The 19,985-nt window shown below is 45.8% G+C and overlaps 1 protein-coding gene across 3 annotated transcripts in view; it reads right to left on the minus strand.

The window, feature by feature from the left end:
- SMAD3 (SMAD family member 3) overlaps nucleotides 1-19,985 on the minus strand; it is a 251,863-nt gene that overhangs the window by 114,711 nt on the left and 117,167 nt on the right. The gene's annotated exons all lie outside the window — the stretch shown is intronic.

A 19,985-nucleotide genomic window follows, 5' to 3' on the forward strand; every position in this document is an offset into this window, starting at 1 on the left:
TGATTTTATCCTGCAGAGCACACTTGGTTTTTTTTACAAATAAAAGAATGGAGAAGCCTGTTCATACATTTTCAAGAGTTATCATTAAAATAATAAATTAAAAATTCCTATTTGCATCTGTCCAAATCACATTTTACATGCTTCAATCCACTTGGGTACTTATTATCTGGTATATCCGTCAATTAACTGTAATGTGTATCCATTGTGGACTGCGATTCAATTTTCTGTATTGACAGTGACACCATAGCTCCAGTCCCAATCCAGTGTCATCTCAGCCAGGTATGACCGAGAGAGACGAAACCAAGGAGGGGCAGTCAATGATCGAGATGTGTGCTTGCAACTGATATTTTAAGAGTCTGACTCCTAAGACTGACAGAATAAGGCCCTAAATGCTCCGTACACATTGGAAGATTTATATCTTACAATGAAATGCTTACAATGAAAGAAAATTAAGCTAATGGTAAATAATTTGTGGTTCTCCACTACACGATTTGAGCTTTGTGACCAATCTTATCAGCCACTTTATCAAGTTTCCGCCTTAATTTATAATAAAAATTTTTTATAAACATAAAGAAAAACGCAAACATTTCATTAGAATATTAATATTATACTGTATATCTGAACACTAATAAGGGGGGTAACTAATTAGTCCCCAAAATTTAGCACCCATGAAAAATGGGGGGTTTTGTGATTTTTTTTTTAAACATTTCAGACTTATCTCTCTATCTTATTTTTCCATGTGAAAACCCCCCATTTGTCATGCAAAAAAAACATAGGCCCTGTGAAAAGTCGCGGACCTATGTATTTTCGCACCCGTGTTAGTGAATAAAAGGGCAAAATCCCCAATAAATGCCATCATCAGGGCTAATAGGATAGCCTTGAGCGAGTGAATTAACCACAGAATTGGATACCGCCCTAATACCCCTTTCACATCTCCAATGCCGGATCCCACCCGGGAATTGGAAACAGGTCCTTCCCGAGTGGGATCCGGCATTGGAGCCTCAGCGCTGGCTTCCCGACCCGGCAATATGCCAGGCCAGTTGCCATAGCGGTGGGGTGTGGAGGCGGCGCTGAGAGATGAGCTCATCTCCGCGCCACCTCTCCTATGTAGTAAACGGGTCCCGGGTCGCATCGACCCGGGAACCCGTTTACACTGCCACCGACCCGGTATTCAACCTGGGAATAACCCTTGTTATTACCCGGGTTGAATTACCGGGTCAGGCGACCCTGGAATTCTCCAAGGCCCCTTTCACTTTGCACACTGACCCGTATCGATACCGGGTTATTTTTGTGATGTGAAAGGGGTATAAGTAGTATCCTACTAGAATAAAAGACTTCTTTTGTCTTCAACATACTTCCTATCTGCAAAGAAGACAGCTCACCTGTATCAAGTGTGTATGCACTGGCTAATCTATAATGTCAGCAGTGTGTGCAGTGCACACGGGCTCCTGAGTCCAGGGGGCCCACATGCTGCACCCATTTCTTTTACACTCACCTTTCCGGAGTCCCCGTCGGCAGCAGCAACAGAGCTCAAATCACTGGGAAGATGGCGTGCCGTTTTCCCAGTGTTTTGGACATGCAGAGTAAAGAAATCACTGGAAAAATGGCCACCGCGCATGCATACCAGAGTCTAAGCTCCTAGGGCTCAGGTCCTACACAGCGCTGCCAGCTGGAAAGGAAAGGGCTCGGACGGAGGCTGCAGATTGGCCTCCTCCTCTCTTAAAACGCCCCTTAGTGTATGACAATATTCTACTCCGTTTCATATATACCTGGTGAGCAGACCTTGGCATTCACCCAGTAGAGCTATGTGACATACTGTATTATATATAAAACACTAAAGGGGTAAATTTACTAAAACATCTATAAAGGAAACACAGCAACCAATGAGAGTCTAGCTATTATTCATCTATTAGATCATAGATCATAGAAAAGGATAGCTAGAATCTGATGCCTGCACATTTCCACTTTTCCGTCTTAAAAGTTTTGGTAAATCTAACCCTTAAGGGCCCAACCCGCCGCCGAGTTGCCCGACTGCCGATACGGCAGACGGGCTACCCGGCGGTGGGGGGAGGTGACGAGGGGGGGAGTGAAGTTTCTTCACTCCCCCCTTCACTCGGCTCCATAGCAGTGCATGCAAATATGGACGAGATCGTCCATATTGGCCTGCATGCACAAGTGATGGGGCACCAACGATGAACGAGCGCGGGGCCGCGCATCGTTCATTGTTGCTGCCTCCACACTGAAAGATATGAACGGTATCTCGTTCATTAATGAACAAGATTGTTCATATCTTTCAGTAATATCGCCCAGTGTGTAGGGCCCATAAGTCTAGCTTATCTGAGGACTTTCCCATCCCCTAAATTGAGCAGGTAAGGGACTTCCCTACATTTTCAACATGCAGTTAACTTGGTAACCAAGCACTGCAAACAAGTTATAACTTTCTTCTGTACTGCTGATGTCAGATCCAACATAAATACTTACATCAGGAATCCATAAGTCGGACCATGGCATGTTGGAGGCGTGCCCCTATCGGGAACATACTTAGCACTGCTGAACTGCTAAAATCACATGTAGAGGTTCCGTACAGTCTCCTCAAACTAGGATTTACCCACTGAAATTGAGACAGTTGGGAGGTATGTAACTGATGCATTCTATGGCCTTGTCCCCTAAACTGACACGGCAATAGCGACATTTCTGCGTACCAACTACGGATGGGCGAGGGCAAAAAGATTATACTGTCAACATGCAAATCACGCCAAAAATGGGGTCTTTTCAAATAATGGCTCAGTGTGTTATGCCTACATTAAATGGAGAGTAGAATGCATTTTCTATGTAAAATCACGGAGGGTTCATTCATATATTTCTGCAAAAAAATGGAAAAACAATGCAAACTAAAACTAAGGTGCGTTTTGTACTGAAGCATATGAGCGTCTTTTCCATGTGCTTCACAAGCGCTATGCTTTCACCAATGAAGGATCTCACACTGGTATTCGGTTAAATTACCAGCTGTCGGGATCCCGGCGGTCAGGATACCGACGCCGGAATCCCAACAGCCGGGGAAGAAATACATGGGAAATATTTTGCTCTGCATTCTAAAATTATGAATGCGGAATGAGATTTTAGAACAACAAACTCATAAGGAACCATTCATTTTCTTATATGTTTAATGCGATTTTCAGGTGTTAGCTGTTTAATAATATGTAAACATCAGAGAGGTGTGAGAACCTGGCTGGCATGAGTAGAACAGCGGAATGAGACTGATGAGCCTCGCTGATCTATAGTTATTTGTACTTTGGGCTGATTCCAAGGTGGGAGCAAATAAAGAAAAGAGCAAGTAATTGTGCACCTTGGGAAAACCATGCTGACTTGCAGGCAGGGCAGATGTAAAGGGCCCCATCCACTACAACGATAATGCACGATTTCATCCGATTTCGGACATTCGGGCCGATATATCAGATGAAATTGGGCATTTCAGATGTATTTTACATCCGATCCGATCCGATGTGCGGTCCCGTGAGCATCGGATCGGATCCCCTACATTGACTGTGCTGCACTAGTGATATGTCGGACCCCGCAGGCATGGCTGGAATCGCATAAGATACATCGTAAGCAAAAGGACCGCATACGATGTATCTTATGCGATCCTGCCGCCTGGGAGTTCAAGGGTGATCGCCTGCGACATGAGGGTCCGACATGGCGCAGTAGTGCATGGGGCCCTTAACATGGGAAGGGAGAGGGGCGTGTCCAAACTCAAACCTATATCTCAGTGTAAAAGTCAAGCTGCTCAGCATATGTGGTCTACAAGGAAAAGCAGCCAGTATTTACCCTTCAATGCATGTACCCCTTGAACATGGTTAATCCATGTGCACATTTACTTTCTCTTTCTTGCTTTATTCCGTACTCAGAATCAGGCCCTTGGATAATACAGCATTACATTATTATATAATATGCAGGAAATACATGAGTGAATCCTACCTGCTAGGATCCAGCTACAGCCATTCTCACTGCACAGACAGAAAGAGCCAACTGAAGTGATCATGTGAATGCGGGCAGAACTACCACGTTAGAAGGGAAGGTAAAGATTACATATTTACTTTTGTTTCCTTATAGAAACTAATCAAAAACCAATGAATTCAGTGGTCAAGAGGCAAAATGTGACTATTTACGTATGCAAAAAGTATTCCAGAAAAAGCAGACACTTCATCACTGCTATGCCGGCTGCCAGAGTATCACTACAGCTACTTTCTATGCAAATACCATCAGTCAGCTGTCTGGAATGAGGAAGCTCAGTAACATTGTAATGTGAAGAGGTGGCTTCTCCTCACCCACTACAGCAGGTCACTTTGGACTCTCCTACTCGAGTGCTATAAAATACATGTAGCAAGTCTTTAATCGCTAGATTACAGAGGAAAATTACAATTAGTAACAGGCCAAAAATAGTAAGATTTAAAAAAGAAATAGAAATGAACTGCATTTAAAAGTCAGATATGTAGTTTAAAAGACAACCACTATGACCTCAGGCCCAGATTTATCAAGCCTTGGAGAGTGATAAATTGCACGGTGATAAAGTACCAGCCAATCAGCTCCTAATTGTCATTTTTCAAACACAGCCTGTGACATGACAGTTAGGAGCTGGTTGTTTGGTACTTTATCTCCATGCAATTTGTCACTCTACAAGGATTGATAAATCTGGGCCTAACCTTACTGTAAGCACCTTTGGTGGGATCACCAGTGTACTTCAGTTTAACAAAGTTCTAATTTGTTCGCCTTTCCATCACAATCATAGCAATAAGGTGAATTATTCATGGCAAATTCCAATCAGTTCTTTCAGTATAAGACGTGACTGTATGAGGATGGGATTGATAGATGGAATGCTATGGCTCTCAGAGTTTGAGGATGAAAGAATTACATGTTATGGCTGGAGGAGGATGGTGGGATGAAGTGCTCTGACTGGAGGAATATTGGGAGGGTTGAAAGGATTGGAGATGGATGAGAATGAAGGAATAAACTACTATGGCTGAGGGAGAATAGGCAGGAATGGAGGGATAAATAGTGATGATTGGTAGATAAGGATGGAAGGATGGACCACTACAGCTGGAGGATAGTGGGGATGGGTGAAAAGTGATGATTGGCAGATAAAAACAGACAGACAAAAAACTATGACTAGAGAAAGATTGGAGGAATATTATCTCATTCTGATTTAATGATGGCTTCCCTAGAGCCAAGTGACAGTATCATTGTCAAATTTGCCGACATATCTATGCAGGAACACTAGGTAAGATTTGTCAGTTCTTTGGCATAGCCGGGGCAATGGGGGGTGGTACATTTGAAAGATGACTGCTCAGCCTATGCCACAAAGCAATATTTCATAGTATTACTATGGCTATACCATAGAGAATGGACCGATCTGCCCAGGTCACATTACAGGTATTTGACTATAGTCTATAAAAGGTAAGGGAAACACAAAAGTATACACAATCATGATAAATGTAGGTGTCAAGAATCATTCTTAATTTTATAAAACAATAACAATGTAGTGAAAATGATAAACAAAAGAGTAGAGACGTCTCCAGATGAATAAAGCTAGCAATCTAATGCTGACCATATACCTACACTTTTCAATCAGTCAGGTTGATCATTTCTTACCAGATTGTCCAGCTAAAGGCCCATCCATACACACTGGGCGATTTTGAGCTGAAAGCAGCTCACGTTTGGTGTGTTGAGCTGCTTTCAGCTCAAAGCCGCCCAGTGTGTATGCACAAGCAATGAGCGGTGAGCGCTGATGCGCGCTCCCGCTTCATCGCCGGCAGCAGCTGTTCCTCTGCTGGTATCACCAGCGGATGAACGGTGGGGTGAACGGCTTCCTATAGCGTCCTGCTATGGAAAGCCGTTCACCCCCGCTGACATCGCTGGGCAGGGAGGAAAATAGCTCAGTGTGTATGCACTGAGCGATTTTCAGCCCAGCGATGTCAGCGATCATCACTGTGCATACACAATGGGCAAAAACGCCCAGTGTGTATGCACCTTAATACCCAATTTGGTGTTCTGACCAAAACAACCAAAACATAATGGAAGCCCAGGACGCCGATGAGATCTATCAGTCATGTGTCAGATTACTGACCGAGTCAGGGCTGTGACATTCATCCTCCACAGCTCTGGCTAGGTTGGTTATATCGCTGATCTAACCATAGTATTTTCCAACAATAGTTTACCTTTCCATTGCAAGTAACATTTACCAAGTGCATTCTATAAAATTATATGTAGCCGCTGATTGGTTGCCATGGGCAACTTCTCTACTGGCTCACTTCTTCACTCTTTTCAGTGCTTCATGAATAGACCCCTAAGTTAAAAAAAAAAAAAAAACCTGTCAAGAACCTCTGAAATTACCTTTTCTCTTAGGGTGTGTACACACGGTGAGATATTTTCTTTCGATTTTGACTATATAGTCAAAATCGCAAGAAAAGTTAGTGCAGATCGCAAGGTGAAAGTCACCTTGCGATCCCGATTCGATCCCGATGCGCGGTCCCGCAAGGTCGGCATCGCAAGAAAATATAGACTGTGCAGGCAAGTCAATCCTTGCTAGATCGGTGTACTATCTAGTTCATCTCACATGTCAATGACATCTCACATAAGCCAAAATCTCACATAAGCCAAAATTGTAAGCACACACAAAAAAGTTAGTCAAAATCTGTGCTATCTGGGCTATCTGGGCTCTGGGAAGTTCAAGGGAAATCGCAAGTGAAAATCGGGCATAGCATGGATCTCACCGTGTGTACACACCCTTAGGTATCTCTCATAGGGTGTGTACACACGGTGAGGTAAATCTGTGAGATTTTGACTATATTGTCAAAATCTTATGAAAAGTTAGTGCATATCTCATGGTGCTAAGCAGCTTGCGATCCCGATGCGCGCTCCCGTGGGGTCGGTATCGTAATCGGTATCGTAAGGCTAGATAGACTGTGCAGGCAAGTTAATCTTGACTATCTAGTGTACAATCTAGTACAAAGTATAGTCAAAATTGGCACTTAGTCAAAATCGTACATAGACAAAATCTCAAGCACAAATAGTCAAAATCTGTACAATCTGTGCTATCTGGGCTCTGGGGGAGTTCAAGGGAAATCGCATAGTCAAAATTGAACATAGCACGGATCTCACCGTGTGTACACACCCATATACTATAGTGCAGGACCCATCTTTATTAATCTGGCATGTATCTCTTTTTTACATTAGGGTAAGGGTGTTGGCAAACCGGACATAAACAGAATAAATATTTCCAGAATTAACAGCTTTTGCGGTGTACAAATGGTTTTTCATATTTTTAGAAACAGAAATGTCCACTCACACTAGTAAGGTCATACAGAGAGATGCTGCATGTAATACTGTACTTGATTTGCTGAGAATAGTAAAATATACTACCCACTGTGCAGCTGTGTGGCGATTAAAATCTGTAGTTCATCTCTCTTGGGTAGAAACGCAAATAATTCATAGCTCATGAAATGAGTATATTGTAATCTTTATATCTTACTTCCCTTGGATAATAAACCACACCCACTTTTACTTTTCTCTAAGGCCAAACGATCAGATATCTTCCACAAATGTTTGCATCGCCAAAATATAAGTAAAAAAAAAAAAAGTCTATCTGGCGCAAGTTATACTGCGCAGAGGAAAAGGATGACTTTAATCCAATTAGTAATGGGTTTAACATTTTTTATGCGACAGGATAATCTGCTACTTTTCTTTCTACATATGTACAGTATATACTGCCTTTCTCTCAACATTCCTAAAAGTGTGAGCGGAAACAAAAAAAAATATTTTCTTAATGATTAATCGGCCAAATCATTACTTTACAGATGTAGTTACCATTAGGGGTTTCTTTAAACAGGAGATTTCCTGCACAACTGCAGTCAGGCTTAGAATAGTGACGCTTGAACCCTGTCCAGATAGTTTTTATTGAACAGATCTTGCTAAAAAAAATACACAGCAGACGTTTTCTACCTGTTAATTGGGATGATTTCCAAAACAACAACAAAAATAATGTGGTGTACTGTTCTCATTATGTAGCCTATCCTTACCGCAATAAATAGGTTTGTGCCCCAAAGAGCAAAATCCCATTCACCATGTACAAGTGGTCATATTGGTAACAGACCTAAAGGTAGGATAGCGTACAAACCAATGTGTTAATTTGAAAGCAAATACTTGTCCCCAGTAATGTCTAAAACGTTCACTAATTAGCAATATTTTAATTATAGATCACTTCTCTTACAGATGTGTCCTCAGATGTTTCCTGGGCAGTACGGATGGTGTAATGGTTAGCATTACCGCCTCACAGCACTGAGGTCATGGGTTCGATTCCCACCATGGCTCTACCTGTGCGGAGTTTGTATATTCTCCCCGTACTTGCGTTGGTTTCCTCCGGGTACTCCGGTTTCCTCCCACACTCCAAAAATATACTGGTAGGTCAACTGGATCCCAACAAAAATTAACCCTAGTATGAATGTGTGTGCGTGTGTACATGTTGTAGGGAATATAGATTGTAAGCTCCACTGGGTCAGGAACCGATGTGAATGGCCAAATATTCTCTATAAAGCACTGCGGAATATGTGTGCGCTATATAAATAACAGATGCAGCTTCAGTATGCCTCATAATGTGCAACGCTGCTGGTGTCAGGTGTCTTTTTGTTGCCAAAATGCGTCTTATTTGAAACATGAGGCGGGAAACTGCGGATTAATTTGATATACGACACTTATATTGTGTGTGACTGATTCTGTATAGGGAGCACAACAGAACTTGTATTGGGTAAAAATGCTGCGGCTGTTAGATTGTAGAACTTCGTGTACAGATTCAGAGACTCAGTTGCACACAGATACACAAGTGTCATATATTCAATTAATCAGCAGTCTCCTGGTGTTTTCCAGTCGCATTGCAAGTTGCGTCGAAGACTCATTTTCAGCAAAAAAAGGCGCCTCAGGTTAGCAGTCACATGGGACCTGGCGCAGGGCTGTTTCTCAACAATTTGGCTCCCAGTGCGAACAGTAAAAACATGTGCCCGGGGGGGGGGCACAGGATTGGACTCAGGAAGGACCCAGGTAACAGTGCAGGATAAACGGTGCGACCCAGGCCTCACTAAAAGTTTAGAGAGAGATGGATCACTGGTGCTTGGAGATAATGTCATCTCCAAGCAGCGGCAGAACAGAATAATTTTAGAATGTCTATGGGGGGTATAGACATTCTAAACTTATTCTGTTCTGCCGCTGCTTGGAGATGACATTATCTCCAAGCACCGGTGATCCATCTCTCTCTAAACTTTTAGTGAGGCCTGGGTCGCACCATTTATCCTGCACTGTTACCTGGGTCCTTCCTGAGTCCAATCCTGGTAGGTACCTGGGTCGGAATCCTGGGTCGCATTTGACCCGGGTTATTTTTCAAGGTTCCTTTTCCACCAAAGTGTGACCCGAGAAGACACAGCAATAACCCAGGTTATTACAGCAGTGGAAAAATAAGAATTTACTTACCGATAATTCTATTTCTCGCAGTCTGTAGTGGATGCTGGGGACTCCGTCAGGACCATGGGGAATAGCGGCTCCGCAGGAGACAGGGCACAAAAGTAAAAGCTTTAGGATCAGGTGGTGTGCACTGGCTCCTCCCCCTATGACCCTCCTCCAAGCCTCAGTTAGGATACTGTGCCCGGACGAGCGTACACAATAAGGAAGGATTTTGAATCCCGGGTAAGACTCATACCAGCCACACCAATCACACTGTACAACCTGTGATCTGAACCCAGTTAACAGCATGATAACAGCGGAGCCTCTGAAAAGATGGCTCACAACAATAATAACCCGATTTTTGTAACAATAACTATGTACAAGTATTGCAGACAATCCGCACTTGGGATGGGCGCCCAGCATCCACTACGGACTACGAGAAATAGAATTATCGGTAAGTAAATTCTTATTTTCTCTGACGTCCTAAGTGGATGCTGGGGACTCCGTCAGGACCATGGGGATTATACCAAAGCTCCCAAACGGGCGGGAGAGTGCGGATGACTCTGCAGCACCGAATGAGAGAACTCCAGGTCCTCCTCAGCCAGGGTGTGCCCCTGACCAAGTAGCAGCTCGGCAAAGTTGTAAAGCCGAGACCCCTCGGGCAGCCGCCCAAGATGAGCCCACCTTCCTTGTGGAATGGGCATTTACATATTTTGGCTGTGGCAGGCCTGCCACAGAATGTGCAAGCTGAATTGTACTACACATCCAACTAGCAATCGTCTGCTTAGAAGCAAGAGCACCCAGTTTTTTGGGTGCCTACAGGATAACAGCAAGTCAGTTTTCCTGACTCCAGCCGTCCTGGAACCTATATTTTCAGGGCCCTGACAACATCCAGCAACTTGGAGTCCTCCAAGTCCCTAGTAGCCGCAGGTACCACAATAAGCTGGTGCAGGTGAAACGCTGACACCACCTTAGGGAGAAACTGGGGACGAGTCCGCAGCTCTGCCCTGTCCGAATGGACAATCAGATATGGGCTTTGTGAGACAAAGCCGCCAATTCTGACACTCGCCTGGCCGAGGCCAGGGCCAACAGCATGGTCACTTTCCATGTGAGATATTTCAAATCCACAGATTTGAGCGGTTTAAACCAATGTGATTTGAGGAATCCCAGAACTTGAAATTTCTTTGTGGGGCCTTCCTGGCCTCACACCACGCAACATATTTTCGCCACATGTGGTGATAATGTTGTGCGGTCACCTCCTTCCTGGCTTTGACCAGGGTAGGAATGACCTCTTCCGGAATGCCTTTTTCCCTTAGGATCCGGCGTTCCACCGCCATGCCGTCAAACGCAGCCGCGGTAAGTCTTGGAACAGACATGGTACTTGCTGAAGCAAGTCCCTTCTTAGCGGCAGAGGCCATGAGTCCTCTGTGAGCATTTCTTGAAGTTCCGGGTACCAAGTCCTTCTTGGCCAATCCGGAGCCAAGAGTATAGTTCTTACTCCTCTACGTCTTATAATTCTCAGTACCTTGGGTATGAGAAGCAGAGGAGGGAACACATACACCGACTGGTACACCCACGGTGTTACCAGAACGTCCACAGCTATTGCCTGAGGGTCTCTTGACCTGGCGCAATACCTGTCCAGTTTTGTGTTCAGGCGGGACGCCATCATGTCCACCTTTGGTCTTTCCCAACGGTTCACAATCATGTGGAAGACTTCCCGATGAAGTCCCCACTCTCCCGGGTGGAGGTCGTGCCTGCTGAGGAAGTCTGCTTCCCAGTTGTCCACTCCCGGAATGAACACTGCTGACAGTGTTATCACATGATTTTCCGCCCAGCGAAGAATCCTTGCAGTTTCTGCCATTGCCCTCCTGCTTCTTGTGCCGCCCTGTCTGTTTACGTGGGCGACTGCCGTGATGTTGTCCCACTGGATCAATACCGGCTGACCTTGAAGCAGAGGTCTTGCTAAGCTTAGAGCATTGTAAATTGCCCTTAGCTCCAGTATATTTATGTGGAGAGAAGTCTCCAGACTATATCACACTCCCTGGAAATTTTTTCCCTGTGTGACTGCTCCCCAGCCTCTCAGGCTGGCATCCGTGGTCACCAGGACCCAGTCCTGAATGCCGAATCTGCGGCCCTTTAATAGATGAGCACTCTGCAGCCACCGCAGAAGAAACACCCTTGTCCTTGGAGACAGGGTTATCCGCTGATGCATCTGAAGATGCGATCCGGACCATTTTTCCAGCAGATCCCACTGAAAAGTTCTTGCGTGAAATCTGCCGAATGGAATCGCTTCGTAAGAAGCCACCATTTTTCCCAGGACCCTTGTGCAATGATGCACTGACACTTTTCCTGGTTTTAGGAGGTTCCTGACTAGCTCGGATAACTCCCTGGCTTTCTTCTCCGGGAGAAACACCCTTTTCTGGACTGTGTCCAGAATCATCCCTAGGAACAGCAGACGTGTCGTCGGAAACAGCTGCGATTTTGGAATATTTAGAATCCACCCGTGCTGTCGTAGAACTACTTGAGATAGTGCTACTCCGACCTCCAACTGTTCTCTGGACCTTGCCCTTATCAGGAGATCGTCCATTTTCTTTGAAGAAGAATCATCATTTCGGTCATTACCTTGGTAAAGACCCGGGGTGCCGTGGACAATCCAAACGGCAGCGTCTGAAACTGATAGTGACAGTTCTGTACCACGAACCTGAGGTACCCTTGGTGAGAAGGGCAAATTGGGACATGGAGGTAAGCATCCCTGATGTCCAGGGACACCATATAGTCCCCTTCTTCCTGGTTCGCTATCACTGCTCTGAGTGACTCCATCTTGATTTGAACCTTTGTATGTAAGTGTTCAAATATTTCGGATTTAGAATAGGTCTCACCGAGCCGTCTGGCTTCAGTACCACAATATAGTGTGGAATAATACCCCTTTCCTTGTTGTAGGAGGGGTACTTTGATTATCACCTGCTGGGAATACAGCTTGTGAATTGTTTCCAATACTGCCTCCCTGTCGGAGGGAGACGTTGGTAAAGCAGACTTCAGGAACCTGCGAGGGGGAGACGTCTCGAATTTCCAATCTGTACCCCTGGGATACTACTTGTAGGCTCCAGGGGTCCACTTGCGAGTGAGCCCACTGCGTGCTGAAACTCTTGAGACGACCCCCCACCGCACCTGAGTCCGCTTGTACGGCCCCAGCGTCATGCTGAGGACTTGGTAGAAGCGGTGGAGGGCTTCTGTTCCTGGGAATGGGCTGCCTGCTGCAGTCTTCTTCCCTTTCCTCTATCCCTGGGCAGATATGACTGGCCTTTTGCCCGCTTGCCCTTATGGGGACGAAAGGACTGAGGCTGAAAAGACGGTGTCTTTTTCTGCTGAGATGTGACTTGGGGTAAAAAAAAGTGGATTTTCCAGCTGTTGCCGTGGCCACCAGGTCCGATGGACCGACCCCAAATAACTCCTCCCCTTTATACGGCAATACTTCCATGTGCCGTTTGGAATCTGCATCACCTGACCACTGTCGTGTCCATAAACATCTTCTGGCAGATATGGACATCGCACTTACTCTTGATGCCAGAGTGCAAATATCCCTCTGTGCATCTCGCATATATAGAAATGCATCCTTTAAATGCTCTATAGTCAATAAAATACTGTCCCTGTCAAGGGTATCAATATTTTCAGTCAGGGAATCCGACCAAGCCACCCCAGCGCTGCACATCCAGGCTGAGGCGATCGCTGGTCGCAGTATAACACCAATATGTGTGTATATACTTTTTAGGATATTTTCCAGCCTCCTATCAGCTGGCTCCTTTAGGGCGGCCGTATCTGGAGACGGTAACGCCACTTGTGATAAGCGTGTGAGCGCCTTCATTTAATTTATCTGATTCAGGAAAAACTACAGGTAGTTTTTTCACACCCCACATAATACCCTTTTTTGTGGTACTTGTAGTATCAGAAATATGTAACACCTCCTTCAGTGCCCTTAACATGTAACGTGTGGCCCTAAAGGAAAATACGTTTGTTTCTTCACCGTCGACACTGGAGTCAGTGTCCGTGTCTGTGTCTGTGTCGACCGACTGAGGTAAATGGGCGTTTTAAAGCCCCTGACGGTGTTTGAGACGCCTGGACAGGTACTAATTTGTTTGCCGGCCGTCTCATGTCGTCAACCGACCTTGCAGCGTGTTGACATTATCACGTAATTCCCTAAATAAGCCATCCATTCCGGTGTCGACTCCCTAGAGAGTGACATCACCATTACAGGCAATTGCTCCGCCTCCTCACCAACATCGTCCTCATACATGTTGACACACACGTACCGACACACAGCACACACACAGGGAATGCTCTGATAGAGGACAGGACCCCACTAGCCCTTTGGGGAGACAGAGGGAGAGTTTGCCAGAACACACCAAAACGCTATAATTATACAGGGACAACCTTTATATAAGTGTTTTCCCTTATAGCATCTTAATATATAATCATATCGCCAAATAAGTGCCCCCCCTCTCTGTTTTAACCCTGTTTCTGTAGTGCAATGCAGGGGAGAGCCTGGGAGCCTTCCCTCCAGCAGTTCTGTGAGGGAAAATGGCGCTGTGTGCTGAGGAGAATAGGCCCCGCCCCCTTTTCGGCGGGCTTCTTCTCCCGTTTTTCTGACAACCTGGCAGGGGTTAAATACATCCATATAGTCCCAGAGGCTATATGTGATGTATTTTTAGCCAGTATAGGTACTTTCATTGCTGCCCAGGGCGCCCCCCCCAGCGCCCTGCACCCTCAGTGACCGTTGGTGTGAAGTGTGCTGAGAGCAATGGCGCACAGCTGCAGTGCTGTGCGCTACCTCATGAAGACTGAGAAGTCTTCAGCCGCCGATTTCTGGACCTCTTCTCTCTTCAGCATCTGCAAGGGGGTCGGCGGCGCGGCTCCGGTGACCCATCCAGGCTGTACCTGTGATCGTCCCTCTGGAGCTAGTGTCCAGTAGCCTAAGAAGCCAATCCATCCTGCACGCAGATGAGTTCACTTCTTCTCCCCTAAGTCCCTCGTTGCAGTGAGCCTGTTGCCAGCAGGACTCACTGAAAATAAAAAACCTAATAAAACTTTTACTCTAAGCAGGTCTTTAGGAGAGCCACCTAGATTGCACCCTTCTCGGCCGGGCACAAAAACCTAACTGAGGCTTGGAGGAGGGTCATAGGGGGAGGAGCCAGTGCACACCACCTGATCCTAAAGCTTTTACTTTTGTGCCCTGTCTCCTGCGGAGCCGCTATTCCCCATGGTCCTGACGGAGTCCCCAGCATCCACTTAGGACGTCAGAGAAAGGGATATTACTTTTCAATAACAGTCTTCACTAGTTATAGAGATCTGTCTAATTACAGAGGCTGATAAGCATACATACTGTAAATTTGCCAGTCAGCCTTTGACAAATGTAAAAACTCTCACACTTCACATGCCCGTCTCTGTTCTACCTTCTTCATATCTCCCAAATGGAAATCTCTAGTCTCAAGATTGTTCAGATAATTTAAAATCTTAATTCTGGCTTGCTGTGCCTTGTTCTCTCAGACTGCTCCAAACCCTCAAAGCTTTAAGAATACCCTATAAGTATGCTGAGGTTCCTGCAGAACTGATTGACCAAACTGAAGGTCCTCACAGGCCAAAGTATCGAACTTGTAGAACTTAGCAAACGTGTTCGAACCTGACCAAGTAGCCACTCGGCAGAGCTGTAAAGCCGAGACACCCCACGGGCAGCCGCCCAGGAAGAACCCACCGACCCTGTACAGATTTAGGAACCGGCAAACCTGCCGTAGAGTAAGCATGCTGGATAGTAAGTCTGATCCAGCAAGCAATAGACTTTATTTATTGGGATCATAGAGCACAAACAGCGAGTCCAATTTTCTGTGACGCGCTGTCCGCTTCACATAGATTTTCAAAGCCCTCACAATGGCCCTCATTCCGAGTTGTTCGCTCACTATCTGCTTTTAGCAGCATTGCACACGCTAAGCCGCCGCCCTCTGGGAGTGTATCTTAGCATAGCAGAATTGCGAACGAAAGATTAGCAGAATTGAGAATAGAAATTTCTTAGCAGTTTCTGAGTAGCTTGAGACTTACTCCGACATTGCGATCAGTTCAGTCAGTTTCGTTCCTGGTTTGACGTCACAAACACACCCAGCGTTCGGCCAGCCACTCCCCCGTTTCTCCAGCCACTCCAGCATTTTTCCCTGAAACGCCTGCGTTTTTCCGCACACTCTCAGAAAACGGTCAGTTTCCGCCCAGAAACACCCACTTCCTGTCAATCACACTACGATCAGCAGAACGGTGATAAAGCTTCGTTATGCCGTGAGTAAAATACCTAACTTTTGTGTAAAATAACTAAGCGCATGCGCTCTGCGAACCTTGCGCATGCGCAGTAAGCGACTAATTGCAGTATAGCTAAAATCGGCAACGAGTGAACAACTCGGAATGATCCCCAAAATCCAGGGACTATGAAGTAGTAAAAGTGTTGGTAACCACCGGGACCACAATAGGTTGGTTGATATGAAATGCAGACACCACCTTTGGAAGAAATTGCTGACGAGTTCTGAGTTCAGCTCTATCTTCATGAAAAATCAAATAGGGGCTCTTATGAGACAAAGCCCACAATTCCGACACATGTCTTGCAGAAGCCAAGGTCAACAGTGTGACGGTCTTCCACGTAAGAAACTTTACGTCAACCTCCTGTAAAGGCTTAAACCATTCAGATTGTAGAAACTGCAACACCACGTTGAGATCCCAAGATGCAGTGGGAGGCACAAAGGCGGTTGGATGTGCAGACCACCTTTCAAGAATGTCTGGACCTCAGGGAGAGAAAGCCAACTGTTTCTGGAAGAAAATGGATAAGGCCGAAATCTGGACTTTTATGGAGCCCAGGCGTAGGCCCACATCCACACTTGACTGCAGAAAAAGCAGAAAACATCCCAGTTGAAACTCCACCGCAGGAAATTTCCTGTTTTCACACCAAGAGACGTATTTTCTCCAAATACGGTGGTAATGTTTAGACGTTACCCCTTTTCTGGCTTGGATCAAGGTAGGAATTACCGTGTCCGGAATGCCTTTCCGGGCTAGAATTTGACGCTCAACCTCCATGCCATCAAACATAGCCTTGATAGACGAACGGCCCCTGTTGCAGAAGATCTTCTCGAAGAGGTAGAGGCCACGGATCCTACAGGAGCATTTCCAGTAGATCCACGTACCAAGCCCTTCTCGGCCAATCGGAGCAATGAGAATTGCTTGAACCTTTTCCCTTTTTATTCTTTTGAGAATTCTTGGGATCAATGGAAGTGGTAGAAACACATACACCATCTGATATACCCATGGAGTCACCAGAGCGTCCACCGCCACTGCCTGTGGGTCTCTTGACCTGGAACAATACCGCCTGAGCTTCTTGTTGAGACGAGAGGCCATTATGTCGATCTGTGAAATTCCCCACCGACATGTCAAGCACCCGAACACTTCCGGGTGAAGGCCACACTCTCCTGGGTGGAAGTCGTGTCTGCTGAGGAAGTCTGCTTCCTAGTTGTCTACTCCCGGAACGAAGATTGCGGACAACGCCACAGTGTGTCTTTCTGTCCAGAGGAGAATTCTTGACACCTCTGACATTGCTGCTCTGCTCTTCGTTCCGCCCTGTCAGTTTATGTACGTTACCGCTGTCACACTGTCCAACTGAACATGGATGGCCTGATCTTGAAGAAGATGCGATGCTTGTAGAAGGGCGTTGTATATGGCCCTTAGTTCCAGAATGCTGATTGGAAGAATGGTTTCCTGACTTGGCCATTTTCATTGGAAGTGTTCCCCCTGGGTGACTGCTCCCCAACCTCTGAGGCCTGCGTCTGTGGTTAGCAGAATCCAATTTTGAATCCCGAACCTTCGGCCCTCTGTCAGGTGAGAAGTCTGAAGCTACCACAGAAGAGAAATCCTGGCTCTTGGTGACAGACGTATCCTTTGGTGCATGTCCAACAAATCCAGCTGGAAGGACCTTGCGTGAAACCTTCCGTACTGCAGCGCCTCATAAGCGTCTACCATCTTTCCCAGAAGGTGAATGCATAGATACACCGATATCCGTGTTGGTTTTAGAACATCCCGCACCATCGACTGTATTACCAATGCCTTTTCCAATGGAAGGAATACCTTCTGTGCTTCCGTATCCAGTATTAGCCCCAGGAACGTAAGCCTCCATCTTGGTTCCAGGTGAGATTTTGGTAGGTTCAGAATCCACCCGTGATCCTGGAGTAGTCAAGTTGAGAGGGCAATGTTGTCCAACAACCGCTCCCTGGATGGTGCTTTTATCAGCAGATCGTCCAGGTACGGGATTATGTTCACTCCCTGTTTGCGGAGGAGAAACATAATCTCTGCCATTACCTTGGTGAACACCCTCGGTGCCGTGGAGAGGACAAATGGCAGGGCCTGGAATTGGTAGTGACAGTCCTGCAATGCAAACCTTAGATAAGCCTGATGAGGTGGCCAGATTGGGATATGAAGGTACGCATCTTTGATATCCAGAGACACCAAGAATTCCCCTTCCTCCAGACCTGAGATCACCGCTGTCAGAGACTCCATCTTGAATTTGAACACCCATAAATACGGGTTCAGTGACTTGAGGTTTAAAATGGGTCTTACCGAACCGTCCGGTTTCGGTACCACAAATAGGTTGGAATAATAACCTTTGTTCTGTAGCTGAGGTGGAACTGGAACAATGACTTGAGTCTGTACCAGTTTTTGAATTGCATCCTGTAAAATTATACATGCCTCCTGAGAAGCTGGTAAGCCTGATTTGAAGAATCTGTGAGGTGGTAGTTCCTGAAACTCCAGTCTGTACCCCTGGGCGATGAGCTCTTTGACCCAGGGATCCTGGCATGATGTCGCCCATATGTGACTGAAATCTCTTAATCGGGCTCCCACCTGCCTGTCTTCCAGGCAGTGCGATCCACCGTCATGCTGAAGGCTTTGAGGAAACAGAACCTGAGTTCTGTTCCTGTGAACCTGCAGTTGCTTGTTTTCTGGGTTTACCTCTTTTGCCTTTGAAGGCTGTAGAAGAACCTTTGGTTTTATTTTTAAATTTTGCTGTCCGAAAGAACTGCAGAGTTGGAGCACAGTAGGTCTTCCTAGCTGGGGGGCTGCGGAAGGAAGGTATGTAGACTTACCCGCCGTAGCCATGAATATCCACGTATCCAGTTCATCTCCAAACAGGGCCTCACCTGTGAATTGTAGGCTTATTTATTTATTATTTATTAACAGTTTCTTATATAGTGCAGCATATTCCACTGCGCTTTACAATTAGAACAACAGTAATATAACAAAACTGGGTAAAAACAGACAGACATAGAGGTAGGAAGGCCCTGCTCGCAAGCTTACAATATAAGGCTTTCCACACCTTTTCTGGAATCTGCATCCGCAGTCCACTGACGTAGGCCCCCGCGTGCCGACACTGCCATGGCCGTGGTGCGTGCATGGAGCAAGCCTATCTCATTTATGGCCTTCACCATAAAATTTGCAGAGTCCTGTATATGCTGAAGGAGTAAAACTATCTCCCCTCTGGGTAAGGAATCTAACCCCTCAATTAGGTTACCTGATCATTTTGCAATGGCCCTAGTGATCCATGCACAAGCTATAGTGGGTCTTTGGGCCACCCCCACAGCTATGTACATAGATTTGAGAGTGATCACAAACTTGCGGTCAGCCGTGTCCTTTAAGGAGGCTGCCCCCGGGACAGGTAAGATTATCTTATGTGACAACCGAGATACCGATGCATCAACAATTAGTGTGTTTTCCCAATTTTTTTTATCATCCTGAGGAAAAGGGAAGGATACCAGTAAACTTTTAGGTATCTGAAACTTCTTGTCAGGATTAATCCAAGTTTCTTCAAATAGGGAATATAGGGGCAGATGTATTAACCTGGAGAAGGCATAAGGAAGTGATAAACCAGTGATATGTGCAAGGTGATAAAGGCACCAGCCAATCAGCTCCAATATGTAAATCAACAGTTAGAAGCTGATTGGCTGGGGCGTTTATCACCTTACACATATCACTGGTTTATCACTTCCTTATGCCTTCTTCAGGTTAATACATCTGCCCCTTAATTCCTTAGATGCAGGGAAAGTAGCAGAGGATTTCTTTTTTACATTAAAATAAGCTTCCACATCTTCCTCTGTCACTATGTCAGGAATGTGCAGGACGTCTCTAATATCAGGGCCTGTATTTTTCGTGAGAGAGCTGCATCCCCCCCTCCCGAGTCCACCTCACCCTCCTCTGCGTCTGATACATCATCATCAGTGTCAGCCTGCAGGATTTGTGCCAGTGTACGCTTTTGAGGACAATGGTAGGGGTCTGAGACACTGGTATGGACACTGACTGTCTATTCATCAGGTCATCCACAGTCTGTCTTAAGTATTGCGTCTCTTTCTCATTTTGGGACAATTTATGTGAAATATTTGAGATCATCCCTTTTAATGAATCCAACCATACTGGTTCGGACCCACTAGCCTGAGAAT

This window comes from Pseudophryne corroboree, chromosome 6, assembly GCF_028390025.1.
Source record: "Pseudophryne corroboree isolate aPseCor3 chromosome 6, aPseCor3.hap2, whole genome shotgun sequence".
Classification (NCBI taxonomy): domain Eukaryota; kingdom Metazoa; phylum Chordata; class Amphibia; order Anura; family Myobatrachidae; genus Pseudophryne; species Pseudophryne corroboree.